The sequence below is a fragment of the Pseudophryne corroboree genome, chromosome 11 (genome assembly GCF_028390025.1).
Source record: "Pseudophryne corroboree isolate aPseCor3 chromosome 11, aPseCor3.hap2, whole genome shotgun sequence".
NCBI lineage: Eukaryota > Metazoa > Chordata > Amphibia > Anura > Myobatrachidae > Pseudophryne > Pseudophryne corroboree.
Genome location: NC_086454.1, coordinates 249,862,172 through 249,874,714, shown reverse-complemented (window position 1 = coordinate 249,874,714; position 12,543 = coordinate 249,862,172). Strand labels below are relative to the sequence as shown.

General features: G+C 40.4%; 13 non-coding genes across 13 annotated transcripts; all 13 read left to right on the top strand.

Moving 5' to 3' along the window:
• The first annotated feature begins 14 nt into the window (after nt 1-14).
• TRNAD-GUC (transfer RNA aspartic acid (anticodon GUC)) lies at nt 15-86 on the top strand. The gene has a single exon. It is a non-coding gene; the product is annotated as a tRNA-Asp (tRNA).
• A 745-nt stretch (nt 87-831) lies between these two features.
• Nucleotides 832-903, top strand: TRNAD-GUC (transfer RNA aspartic acid (anticodon GUC)). The gene has a single exon. It is a non-coding gene; the product is annotated as a tRNA-Asp (tRNA).
• A 745-nt stretch (nt 904-1,648) lies between these two features.
• TRNAD-GUC (transfer RNA aspartic acid (anticodon GUC)) lies at nt 1,649-1,720 on the top strand. Its single transcript has one exon. It is a non-coding gene; the product is annotated as a tRNA-Asp (tRNA).
• A 745-nt stretch (nt 1,721-2,465) lies between these two features.
• On the top strand, nt 2,466-2,537 carry TRNAD-GUC (transfer RNA aspartic acid (anticodon GUC)). Its single transcript has one exon. It is a non-coding gene; the product is annotated as a tRNA-Asp (tRNA).
• Nucleotides 2,538-3,282: 745 nt separating this feature from the next.
• On the top strand, nt 3,283-3,354 carry TRNAD-GUC (transfer RNA aspartic acid (anticodon GUC)). Its single transcript has one exon. It is a non-coding gene; the product is annotated as a tRNA-Asp (tRNA).
• Nucleotides 3,355-4,099: 745 nt separating this feature from the next.
• Nucleotides 4,100-4,171, top strand: TRNAD-GUC (transfer RNA aspartic acid (anticodon GUC)). Its single transcript has one exon. It is a non-coding gene; the product is annotated as a tRNA-Asp (tRNA).
• Nucleotides 4,172-4,916: 745 nt separating this feature from the next.
• On the top strand, nt 4,917-4,988 carry TRNAD-GUC (transfer RNA aspartic acid (anticodon GUC)). The gene has a single exon. It is a non-coding gene; the product is annotated as a tRNA-Asp (tRNA).
• Nucleotides 4,989-6,550: 1,562 nt separating this feature from the next.
• On the top strand, nt 6,551-6,622 carry TRNAD-GUC (transfer RNA aspartic acid (anticodon GUC)). Its single transcript has one exon. It is a non-coding gene; the product is annotated as a tRNA-Asp (tRNA).
• A 738-nt stretch (nt 6,623-7,360) lies between these two features.
• Nucleotides 7,361-7,432, top strand: TRNAD-GUC (transfer RNA aspartic acid (anticodon GUC)). Its single transcript has one exon. It is a non-coding gene; the product is annotated as a tRNA-Asp (tRNA).
• A 738-nt stretch (nt 7,433-8,170) lies between these two features.
• On the top strand, nt 8,171-8,242 carry TRNAD-GUC (transfer RNA aspartic acid (anticodon GUC)). The gene has a single exon. It is a non-coding gene; the product is annotated as a tRNA-Asp (tRNA).
• Nucleotides 8,243-8,980: 738 nt separating this feature from the next.
• On the top strand, nt 8,981-9,052 carry TRNAD-GUC (transfer RNA aspartic acid (anticodon GUC)). The gene has a single exon. It is a non-coding gene; the product is annotated as a tRNA-Asp (tRNA).
• A 738-nt stretch (nt 9,053-9,790) lies between these two features.
• Nucleotides 9,791-9,862, top strand: TRNAD-GUC (transfer RNA aspartic acid (anticodon GUC)). The gene has a single exon. It is a non-coding gene; the product is annotated as a tRNA-Asp (tRNA).
• A 2,379-nt stretch (nt 9,863-12,241) lies between these two features.
• Nucleotides 12,242-12,313, top strand: TRNAD-GUC (transfer RNA aspartic acid (anticodon GUC)). The gene has a single exon. It is a non-coding gene; the product is annotated as a tRNA-Asp (tRNA).
• Nucleotides 12,314-12,543: the final 230 nt, after the last annotated feature.

Genomic DNA, 12,543 nt, shown 5'->3' with positions numbered 1-12,543 from the left:
ATTCAAGAAGTTAGTCCTCGTTAGTATAGTGGTGAGTATCCCCGCCTGTCACGCGGGAGACCGGGGTTCGATTCCCCGACGGGGAGAACATTGCAAGTTTTTATCAGGTTCAGAGATTCGTTGCTCAAGGTTATGGAGAATCAAAGTCCGAATCCAATTGTAGCGTGAAAAATATACCACTTGATTTTGAGAGCATAAGAAAGAACCAGAAACACCAATTGCATAGCCTCATTTTTAGTTTGGGTATCACCCCTTGCTTTTATCTAGCATGGCATGTACTGTTTTTGTGCATTACAATATTTGCATATCATCCTCTTACAATTGGCTCATGCTGTAACACAGGAGACAGCTATGTAGTGGACAAGTCTCTTGTGAGCTAAACCTGATTATGACATCACATCAATGTAGCAAAGCTGAAACTATTGTATGCCTACAGAGTATAGACTGAGAGAGAAGTGTCTTTTCCTATGAATTGCAGGCTAAAATGGACTTGCATCCCCTACTTTCAAAGGGAGTAACTGGATAGTAAGTGAGATAGATAGACCGATATCATGTAAGCTTCCTGGCCATGACCGACCAGTAGAGGATAACAGAAAAAGGTTTTTAATTGAAATGACTATCTTTTTTGCAAAGTGGTATTGTAGTCTTTGTTTCAGCTGAGACAAAAATAAATCTGTTTATCTGCTTCTTATTTAGGGTTTTATGTTAGCTTGATAACATGTAGCACATAATCTCTGTGGCCAATGACACAGACGCATCTCGAGACCTCACCCTGACATGTTTCTGGGTGTATTTTCAGCTCCAATTTTGCCTGCAGATTCAAGAAGTTAGTCCTCGTTAGTATAGTGGTGAGTATCCCCGCCTGTCACGCGGGAGACCGGGGTTCGATTCCCCGGCGGGGAGAACATTGCAAGTTTTTATCAGGTTCAGAGATTCGTTGCTCAAGGTTATGGAGAATCAAAGTCCGAATCCAATTGTAGCGTGAAAAATATACCACTTGATTTTGAGAGCATAAGAAAGAACCAGAAACACCAATTGCATAGCCTCGTTTTTAGTTTGGGTATCACCCCTTGCTTTTATCTAGCATGGCATGTACTGTTTTTGTGCATTACAATATTTGCATATCATCCTCTTACAATTGGCTCATGCTGTAACACAGGAGACAGCTATGTAGTGGACAAGTCTCTTGTGAGCTAAACCTGATTATGACATCACATCAATGTAGCAAAGCTGAAACTATTGTATGCCTACAGAGTATAGACTGAGAGAGAAGTGTCTTTTCCTATGAATTGCAGGCTAAAATGGACTTGCATCCCCTACTTTCAAAGGGAGTAACTGTATAGTAAGTGAGATAGAAAGACCGATATCATGTAAGCTTCCTGGCCATGACCGACCAGTAGAGGATAACAGAAAAAGGTTTTTAATTGAAATGACTATCTTTTTTGCAAAGTGGTATTGTAGTCTTTGTTTCAGCTGAGACAAAAATAAATCTTTTTATCTGCTTCTTATTTAGGGTTTTATGTTAGCTTGATAACATGTAGCACATAATCTCTGTGGCCAATGACACAGACGCATCTCGAGACCTCACCCTGACATGTTTCTGGGTGTATTTTCAGCTCCAATTTTGCCTGCAGATCCAAGAAGTTAGTCCTCGTTAGTATAGTGGTGAGTATCCCCGCCTGTCACGCGGGAGACCGGGGTTCGATTCCCCGACGGGGAGAACATTGCAAGTTTTTATCAGGTTCAGAGATTCGTTGCTCAAGGTTATGGAGAATCAAAGTCCGAATCCAATTGTAGTGTGAAAAATATACCACTTGATTTTGAGAGCATAAGAAAGAACCAGAAACACCAATTGCATAGCCTCGTTTTTAGTTTGGGTATCACCCCTTGCTTTTATCTAGCATGGCATGTACTGTTTTTGTGCATTACAATATTTGCATATCATCCTCTTACAATTGGCTCATGCTGTAACACAGGAGACAGCTATGTAGTGGACAAGTCTCTTGTGAGCTAAACCTGATTATGACATCACATCAATGTAGCAAAGCTGAAACTATTGTATGCCTACAGAGTATAGACTGAGAGAGAAGTGTCTTTTCCTATGAATTGCAGGCTAAAATGGACTTGCATCCCCTACTTTCAAAGGGAGTAACTGGATAGTAAGTGAGATAGATAGACCGATATCATGTAAGCTTCCTGGCCATGACCGACCAGTAGAGGATAACAGAAAAAGGTTTTTAATTGAAATAACTATCTTTTTTGCAAAGTGGTATTGTAGTCTTTGTTTCAGCTGAGACAAAAATAAATCTGTTTATCTGCTTCTTATTTAGGGTTTTATGTTAGCTTGATAACATGTAGCACATAATCTCTGTGGCCAATGACACAGACGCATCTCGAGACCTCACCCTGACATGTTTCTGGGTGTATTTTCAGCTCCAATTTTGCCTGCAGATTCAAGAAGTTAGTCCTCGTTAGTATAGTGGTGAGTATCCCCGCCTGTCACGCGGGAGACCGGGGTTCGATTCCCCGACGGGGAGAACATTGCAAGTTTTTATCAGGTTCAGAGATTCGTTGCTCAAGGTTATGGAGAATCAAAGTCCGAATCCAATTGTAGCGTGAAAAATATACCACTTGATTTTGAGAGCATAAGAAAGAACCAGAAACACCAATTGCATAGCCTCATTTTTAGTTTGGGTATCACCCCTTGCTTTTATCTAGCATGGCATGTACTGTTTTTGTGCATTACAATATTTGCATATCATCCTCTTACAATTGGCTCATGCTGTAACACAGGAGACAGCTATGTAGTGGACAAGTCTCTTGTGAGCTAAACCTGATTATGACATCACATCAATGTAGCAAAGCTGAAACTATTGTATGCCTACAGAGTATAGACTGAGAGAGAAGTGTCTTTTCCTATGAATTGCAGGCTAAAATGGACTTGCATCCCCTACTTTCAAAGGGAGTAACTGTATAGTAAGTGAGATAGAAAGACCGATATCATGTAAGCTTCCTGGCCATGACCGACCAGTAGAGGATAACAGAAAAAGGTTTTTAATTGAAATGACTATCTTTTTTGCAAAGTGGTATTGTAGTCTTTGTTTCAGCTGAGACAAAAATAAATCTTTTTATCTGCTTCTTATTTAGGGTTTTATGTTAGCTTGATAACATGTAGCACATAATCTCTGTGGCCAATGACACAGACGCATCTCGAGACCTCACCCTGACATGTTTCTGGGTGTATTTTCAGCTCCAATTTTGCCTGCAGATTCAAGAAGTTAGTCCTCGTTAGTATAGTGGTGAGTATCCCCGCCTGTCACGCGGGAGACCGGGGTTCGATTCCCCGACGGGGAGAACATTGCAAGCTTTTATCAGGTTCAGAGATTCGTTGCTCAAGGTTATGGAGAATCAAAGTCCGAATCCAATTGTAGCGTGAAAAATATACCACTTGATTTTGAGAGCATAAGAAAGAACCAGAAACACCAATTGCATAGCCTCATTTTTAGTTTGGGTATCACCCCTTGCTTTTATCTAGCATGGCATGTACTGTTTTTGTGCATTACAATATTTGCATATCATCCTCTTACAATTGGCTCATGCTGTAACACAGGAGACAGCTATGTAGTGGACAAGTCTCTTGTGAGCTAAACCTGATTATGACATCACATCAATGTAGCAAAGCTGAAACTATTGTATGCCTACAGAGTATAGACTGAGAGAGAAGTGTCTTTTCCTATGAATTGCAGGCTAAAATGGACTTGCATCCCCTACTTTCAAAGGGAGTAACTGGATAGTAAGTGAGATAGATAGACCGATATCATGTAAGCTTCCTGGCCATGACCGACCAGTAGAGGATAACAGAAAAAGGTTTTTAATTGAAATGACTATCTTTTTTGCAAAGTGGTATTGTAGTCTTTGTTTCAGCTGAGACAAAAATAAATCTGTTTATCTGCTTCTTATTTAGGGTTTTATGTTAGCTTGATAACATGTAGCACATAATCTCTGTGGCCAATGACACAGACGCATCTCGAGACCTCACCCTGACATGTTTCTGGGTGTATTTTCAGCTCCAATTTTGCCTGCAGATTCAAGAAGTTAGTCCTCGTTAGTATAGTGGTGAGTATCCCCGCCTGTCACGCGGGAGACCGGGGTTCGATTCCCCGGCGGGGAGAACATTGCAAGTTTTTATCAGGTTCAGAGATTCGTTGCTCAAGGTTATGGAGAATCAAAGTCCGAATCCAATTGTAGCGTGAAAAATATACCACTTGATTTTGAGAGCATAAGAAAGAACCAGAAACACCAATTGCATAGCCTCGTTTTTAGTTTGGGTATCACCCCTTGCTTTTATCTAGCATGGCATGTACTGTTTTTGTGCATTACAATATTTGCATATCATCCTCTTACAATTGGCTCATGCTGTAACACAGGAGACAGCTATGTAGTGGACAAGTCTCTTGTGAGCTAAACCTGATTATGACATCACATCAATGTAGCAAAGCTGAAACTATTGTATGCCTACAGAGTATAGACTGAGAGAGAAGTGTCTTTTCCTATGAATTGCAGGCTAAAATGGACTTGCATCCCCTACTTTCAAAGGGAGTAACTGTATAGTAAGTGAGATAGATAGACCGATATCATGTAAGCTTCCTGGCCATGACCGACCAGTAGAGGATAACAGAAAAAGGTTTTTAATTGAAATAACTATCTTTTTTGCAAAGTGGTATTGTAGTCTTTGTTTCAGCTGAGACAAAAATAAATCTTTTTATCTGCTTCTTATTTAGGGTTTTATGTTAGCTTGATAACATGTAGCACATAATCTCTGTGGCCAATGACACAGACGCATCTCGAGACCTCACCCTGACATGTTTCTGGGTGTATTTTCAGCTCCAATTTTGCCTGCAGATCCAAGAAGTTAGTCCTCGTTAGTATAGTGGTGAGTATCCCCGCCTGTCACGCGGGAGACCGGGGTTCGATTCCCCGACGGGGAGAACATTGCAAGTTTTTATCAGGTTCAGAGATTCGTTGCTCAAGGTTATGGAGAATCAAAGTCCGAATCCAATTGTAGTGTGAAAAATATACCACTTGATTTTGAGAGCATAAGAAAGAACCAGAAACACCAATTGCATAGCCTCGTTTTTAGTTTGGGTATCACCCCTTGCTTTTATCTAGCATGGCATGTACTGTTTTTGTGCATTACAATATTTGCATATCATCCTCTTACAATTGGCTCATGCTGTAACACAGGAGACAGCTATGTAGTGGACAAGTCTCTTGTGAGCTAAACCTGATTATGACATCACATCAATGTAGCAAAGCTGAAACTATTGTATGCCTACAGAGTATAGACTGAGAGAGAAGTGTCTTTTCCTATGAATTGCAGGCTAAAATGGACTTGCATCCCCTACTTTCAAAGGGAGTAACTGTATAGTAAGTGAGATAGAAAGACCGATATCATGTAAGCTTCCTGGCCATGACCGACCAGTAGAGGATAACAGAAAAAGGTTTTTAATTGAAATGACTATCTTTTTTGCAAAGTGGTATTGTAGTCTTTGTTTCAGCTGAGACAAAAATAAATCTTTTTATCTGCTTCTTATTTAGGGTTTTATGTTAGCTTGATAACATGTAGCACATAATCTCTGTGGCCAATGACACAGACGCATTTCGAGACCTCACCCTGACATGTTTCTGGGTGTATTTTCAGCTCCAATTTTGCCTGCAGATTCAAGAAGTTAATCCTCGCTAGTATAGTGGTGAGTATCCCCGCCTGTCACGCGGGAGACTGGGGTTCGATTCCCCGACGGGGAGAACATTGCAAGTTTTTATCAGGTTCAGAGATTCGTTGCTCAAGGTTATGGAGAATCAAAGTCCGAATCCAATTGTAGCGTGAAAAATATACCACTTGATTTTGAGAGCATAAGAAAGAACCAGAAACACCAATTGCATAGCCTCGTTTTTAGTTTGGGTATCACCCCTTGCTTTTATCTAGCATGGCATGTACTGTTTTTGTGCATTACAATATTTGCATATCATCCTCTTACAATTGGCTCATGCTGTAACAGAGGAGACAGCTATGTAGTGGACAAGTCTCTTGTGAGCTAAACCTGATTATGACATCACATCAATGTAGCAAAGCTGAAACTATTGTATGCCTACAGAGTATAGACTGAGAGAGAAGTGTCTTTTCCTATGAATTGCAGGCTAAAATGGACTTGCATCCCCTACTTTCAAAGGGAGTAACTGGATAGTAAGTGAGATAGATAGACCGATATCATGTAAGCTTCCTGGCCATGACCGACCAGTAGAGGATAACAGAAAAAGGTTTTTAATTGAAATGACTATCTTTTTTGCAAAGTGGTATTGTAGTCTTTGTTTCAGCTGAGACAAAAATAAATCTGTTTATCTGCTTCTTATTTAGGGTTTTATGTTAGCTTGATAACATGTAGCACATAATCTCTGTGGCCAATGACACAGACGCATCTCGAGACCTCACCCTGACATGTTTCTGGGTGTATTTTCAGCTCCAATTTTGCCTGCAGATTCAAGAAGTTAGTCCTTGTTAGTATAGTGGTGAGTATCCCCGCCTGTCACGCGGGAGACCGGGGTTCGATTCCCCGACGGGGAGAACATTGCAAGTTTTTATCAGGTTCAGAGATTCGTTGCTCAAGGTTATGGAGAATCAAAGTCCGAATCCAATTGTAGCGTGAAAAATATACCACTTGATTTTGAGAGCATAAGAAAGAACCAGAAACACCAATTGCATAGCCTCATTTTTAGTTTGGGTATCACCCCTTGCTTTTATCTAGCATGGCATGTACTGTTTTTGTGCATTACAATATTTGCATATCATCCTCTTACAATTGGCTCATGCTGTAACACAGGAGACAGCTATGTAGTGGACAAGTCTCTTGTGAGCTAAACCTGATTATGACATCACATCAATGTAGCAAAGCTGAAACTATTGTATGCCTATAGACTGAGAGAGAAGTGTCTTTTCCTATGAATTGCAGGCTAAAATGGACTTGCATCCCCTACTTTCAAAGGGAGTAACTGTATAGTAAGTGAGATAGATAGACCGATATCATGTAAGCTTCCTGGCCATGACCGACCAGTAGAGGATAACAGAAAAAGGTTTTTAATTGAAATGACTATCTTTTTTGCAAAGTGGTATTGTAGTCTTTGTTTCAGCTGAGACAAAAATAAATCTTTTTATCTGCTTCTTATTTAGGGTTTTATGTTAGCTTGATAACATGTAGCACATAATCTCTGTGGCCAATGACACAGACGCATCTCGAGACCTCACCCTGACATGTTTCTGGGTGTATTTTCAGCTCCAATTTTGCCTGCAGATTCAAGAAGTTAGTCCTCGTTAGTATAGTGGTGAGTATCCCCGCCTGTCACGCGGGAGACCGGGGTTCGATTCCCCGACGGGGAGAACATTGCAAGTTTTTATCAGGTTCAGAGATTCGTTGCTCAAGGTTATGGAGAATCAAAGTCCGAATCCAATTGTAGCGTGAAAAATATACCACTTGATTTTGAGAGCATAAGAAAGAACCAGAAACACCAATTGCATAGCCTCATTTTTAGTTTGGGTATCACCCCTTGCTTTTATCTAGCATGGCATGTACTGTTTTTGTGCATTACAATATTTGCATATCATCCTCTTACAATTGGCTCATGCTGTAACACAGGAGACAGCTATGTAGTGGACAAGTCTCTTGTGAGCTAAACCTGATTATGACATCACATCAATGTAGCAAAGCTGAAACTATTGTATGCCTATAGACTGAGAGAGAAGTGTCTTTTCCTATGAATTGCAGGCTAAAATGGACTTGCATCCCCTACTTTCAAAGGGAGTAACTGTATAGTAAGTGAGATAGATAGACCGATATCATGTAAGCTTCCTGGCCATGACCGACCAGTAGAGGATAACAGAAAAAGGTTTTTAATTGAAATGACTATCTTTTTTGCAAAGTGGTATTGTAGTCTTTGTTTCAGCTGAGACAAAAATAAATCTGTTTATCTGCTTCTTATTTAGGGTTTTATGTTAGCTTGATAACATGTAGCACATAATCTCTGTGGCCAATGACACAGACGCATCTCGAGACCTCACCCTGACATGTTTCTGGGTGTATTTTCAGCTCCAATTTTGCCTGCAGATTCAAGAAGTTAGTCCTTGTTAGTATAGTGGTGAGTATCCCCGCCTGTCACGCGGGAGACCGGGGTTCGATTCCCCGACGGGGAGAACATTGCAAGTTTTTATCAGGTTCAGAGATTCGTTGCTCAAGGTTATGGAGAATCAAAGTCCGAATCCAATTGTAGCGTGAAAAATATACCACTTGATTTTGAGAGCATAAGAAAGAACCAGAAACACCAATTGCATAGCCTCATTTTTAGTTTGGGTATCACCCCTTGCTTTTATCTAGCATGGCATGTACTGTTTTTGTGCATTACAATATTTGCATATCATCCTCTTACAATTGGCTCATGCTGTAACACAGGAGACAGCTATGTAGTGGACAAGTCTCTTGTGAGCTAAACCTGATTATGACATCACATCAATGTAGCAAAGCTGAAACTATTGTATGCCTATAGACTGAGAGAGAAGTGTCTTTTCCTATGAATTGCAGGCTAAAATGGACTTGCATCCCCTACTTTCAAAGGGAGTAACTGTATAGTAAGTGAGATAGATAGACCGATATCATGTAAGCTTCCTGGCCATGACCGACCAGTAGAGGATAACAGAAAAAGGTTTTTAATTGAAATGACTATCTTTTTTGCAAAGTGGTATTGTAGTCTTTGTTTCAGCTGAGACAAAAATAAATCTTTTTATCTGCTTCTTATTTAGGGTTTTATGTTAGCTTGATAACATGTAGCACATAATCTCTGTGGCCAATGACACAGACGCATCTCGAGACCTCACCCTGACATGTTTCTGGGTGTATTTTCAGCTCCAATTTTGCCTGCAGATTCAAGAAGTTAGTCCTCGTTAGTATAGTGGTGAGTATCCCCGCCTGTCACGCGGGAGACCGGGGTTCGATTCCCCGACGGGGAGAACATTGCAAGTTTTTATCAGGTTCAGAGATTCGTTGCTCAAGGTTATGGAGAATCAAAGTCCGAATCCAATTGTAGCGTGAAAAATATACCACTTGATTTTGAGAGCATAAGAAAGAACCAGAAACACCAATTGCATAGCCTCATTTTTAGTTTGGGTATCACCCCTTGCTTTTATCTAGCATGGCATGTACTGTTTTTGTGCATTACAATATTTGCATATCATCCTCTTACAATTGGCTCATGCTGTAACACAGGAGACAGCTATGTAGTGGACAAGTCTCTTGTGAGCTAAACCTGATTATGACATCACATCAATGTAGCAAAGCTGAAACTATTGTATGCCTATAGACTGAGAGAGAAGTGTCTTTTCCTATGAATTGCAGGCTAAAATGGACTTGCATCCCCTACTTTCAAAGGGAGTAACTGTATAGTAAGTGAGATAGATAGACCGATATCATGTAAGCTTCCTGGCCATGACCGACCAGTAGAGGATAACAGAAAAAGGTTTTTAATTGAAATAACTATCTTTTTTGCAAAGTGGTATTGTAGTCTTTGTTTCAGCTGAGACAAAAATAAATCTTTTTATCTGCTTCTTATTTAGGGTTTTATGTTAGCTTGATAACATGTAGCACATAATCTCTGTGGCCAATGACACAGACGCATCTCGAGACCTCACCCTGACATGTTTCTGGGTGTATTTTCAGCTCCAATTTTGCCTGCAGATCCAAGAAGTTAGTCCTCGTTAGTATAGTGGTGAGTATCCCCGCCTGTCACGCGGGAGACCGGGGTTCGATTCCCCGACGGGGAGAATATTGCAAGTTTTTATCAGGTTCAGAGATTCGTTGCTCAAGGTTATGGAGAATCAAAGTCCGAATCCAATTGTAGCGTGAAAAATATACCACTTGATTTTGAGAGCATAAGAAAGAACCAGAAACACCAATTGCATAGCCTCATTTTTAGTTTGGGTATCACCCCTTGCTTTTATCTAGCATGGCATGTACTGTTTTTGTGCATTACAATATTTGCATATCATCCTCTTACAATTGGCTCATGCTGTAACACAGGAGACAGCTATGTAGTGGACAAGTCTCTTGTGAGCTAAACCTGATTATGACATCACATCAATGTAGCAAAGCTGAAACTATTGTATGCCTACAGAGTATAGACTAAGAGAGAAGTGTCTTTTCCTATGAATTGCAGGCTAAAATGGACTTGCATCCCCTACTTTCAAAGGGAGTAACTGTATAGTAAGTGAGATAGAAAGACCGATATCATGTAAGCTTCCTGGCCATGACCGACCAGTAGAGGATAACAGAAAAAGGTTTTTAATTTAAATGACTATCTTTTTTGCAAAGTGGTATTGTAGTCTTTGTTTCAGCTGAGACAAAAATAAATCTTTTTATCTGCTTCTTATTTAGGGTTTTATGTTAGCTTGATAACATGTAGCACATAATCTCTGTGGCCAATGACACAGACGCATCTCGAGACCTCACCCTGACATGTTTCTGGGTGTATTTTCAGCTCCAATTTTGCCTGCAGATTCAAGAAGTTAGTCCTCGTTAGTATAGTGGTGAGTATCCCCACCTGTCACGCGGGAGACTGGGGTTCGATTCCCCGACGGGGAGAACATTGCAAGTTTTTATCAGGTTCAGAGATTCGTTGCTCAAGGTTATGGAGAATCAAAGTCCGAATCCAATTGTAGCGTGAAAAATATACCACTTGATTTTGAGAGCATAAGAAAGAACCAGAAACACCAATTGCATAGCCTCGTTTTTAGTTTGGGTATCACCCCTTGCTTTTATCTAGCATGGCATGTACTGTTTTTGTGCATTACAATATTTGCATATCATCCTCTTACAATTGGCTCATGCTGTAACACAGGAGACAGCTATGTAGTGGACAAGTCTCTTGTGAGCTAAACCTGATTATGACATCACATCAATGTAGCAAAGCTGAAACTATTGTATGCCTACAGAGTATAGACTGAGAGAGAAGTGTCTTTTCCTATGAATTGCAGGCTAAAATGGACTTGCATCCCCTACTTTCAAAGGGAGTAACTGTATAGTAAGTGAGATAGAAAGACCGATATCATGTAAGCTTCCTGGCCATGACCGACCAGTAGAGGATAACAGAAAAAGGTTTTTAATTGAAATGACTATCTTTTTTGCAAAGTGGTATTGTAGTCTTTGTTTCAGCTGAGACAAAAATAAATCTTTTTATCTGCTTCTTATTTAGGGTTTTATGTTAGCTTGATAACATGTAGCACATAATCTCTGTGGCCAATGACACAGACGCATCTCGAGACCTCACCCTGACATGTTTCTGGGTGTATTTTCAGCTCCAATTTTGCCTGCAGATTCAAGAAGTTAGTCCTCGTTAGTATAGTGGTGAGTATCCCCACCTGTCACGCGGGAGACTGGGGTTCGATTCCCCGACGGGGAGAACATTGCAAGTTTTTATCAGGTTCAGAGATTCGTTGCTCAAGGTTATGGAGAATCAAAGTCCGAATCCAATTGTAGCGTGAAAAATATACCACTTGATTTTGAGAGCATAAGAAAGAACCAGAAACACCAATTGCATAGCCTCGTTTTTAGTTTGGGTATCACCCCTTGCTTTTATCTAGCATGGCATGTACTGTTTTTGTGCATTACAATATTTGCATATCATCCTCTTACAATTGGCTCATGCTGTAACAGAGGAGACAGCTATGTAGTGGACAAGTCTCTTGTGAGCTAAACCTGATTATGACATCACATCAATGTAGCAAAGCTGAAACTATTGTATGCCTACAGAGTATAGACTGAGAGAGAAGTGTCTTTTCCTATGAATTGCAGGCTAAAATGGACTTGCATCCCCTACTTTCAAAGGGAGTAACTGGATAGTAAGTGAGATAGATAGACCGATATCATGTAAGCTTCCTGGCCATGACCGACCAGTAGAGGATAACAGAAAAAGGTTTTTAATTGAAATGACTATCTTTTTTGCAAAGTGGTATTGTAGTCTTTGTTTCAGCTGAGACAAAAATAAATCTGTTTATCTGCTTCTTATTTAGGGTTTTATGTTAGCTTGATAACATGTAGCACATAATCTCTGTGGCCAATGACACAGACGCATCTCGAGACCTCACCCTGACATGTTTCTGGGTGTATTTTCAGCTCCAATTTTACCTGCAGATTCAAGAAGTTAGTCCTCGTTAGTATAGTGGTGAGTATCCCCGCCTGTCACGCGGGAGACCGGGGTTCGATTCCCCGACGGGGAGAACATTGCAAGTTTTTATCAGGTTCAGAGATTCGTTGCTCAAGGTTATGGAGAATCAAAGTCCGAATCCAATTGTAGCGTGAAAAATATACCACTTGATTTTGAGAGCATAAGAAAGAACCAGAAATACCAATTGCATAGCCTCGTTTTTAGTTTGGGTATCACCCCTTGCTTTTATCTAGCATGGCATGTACTGTTTTTGTGCATTACAATATTTGCATATCATCCTCT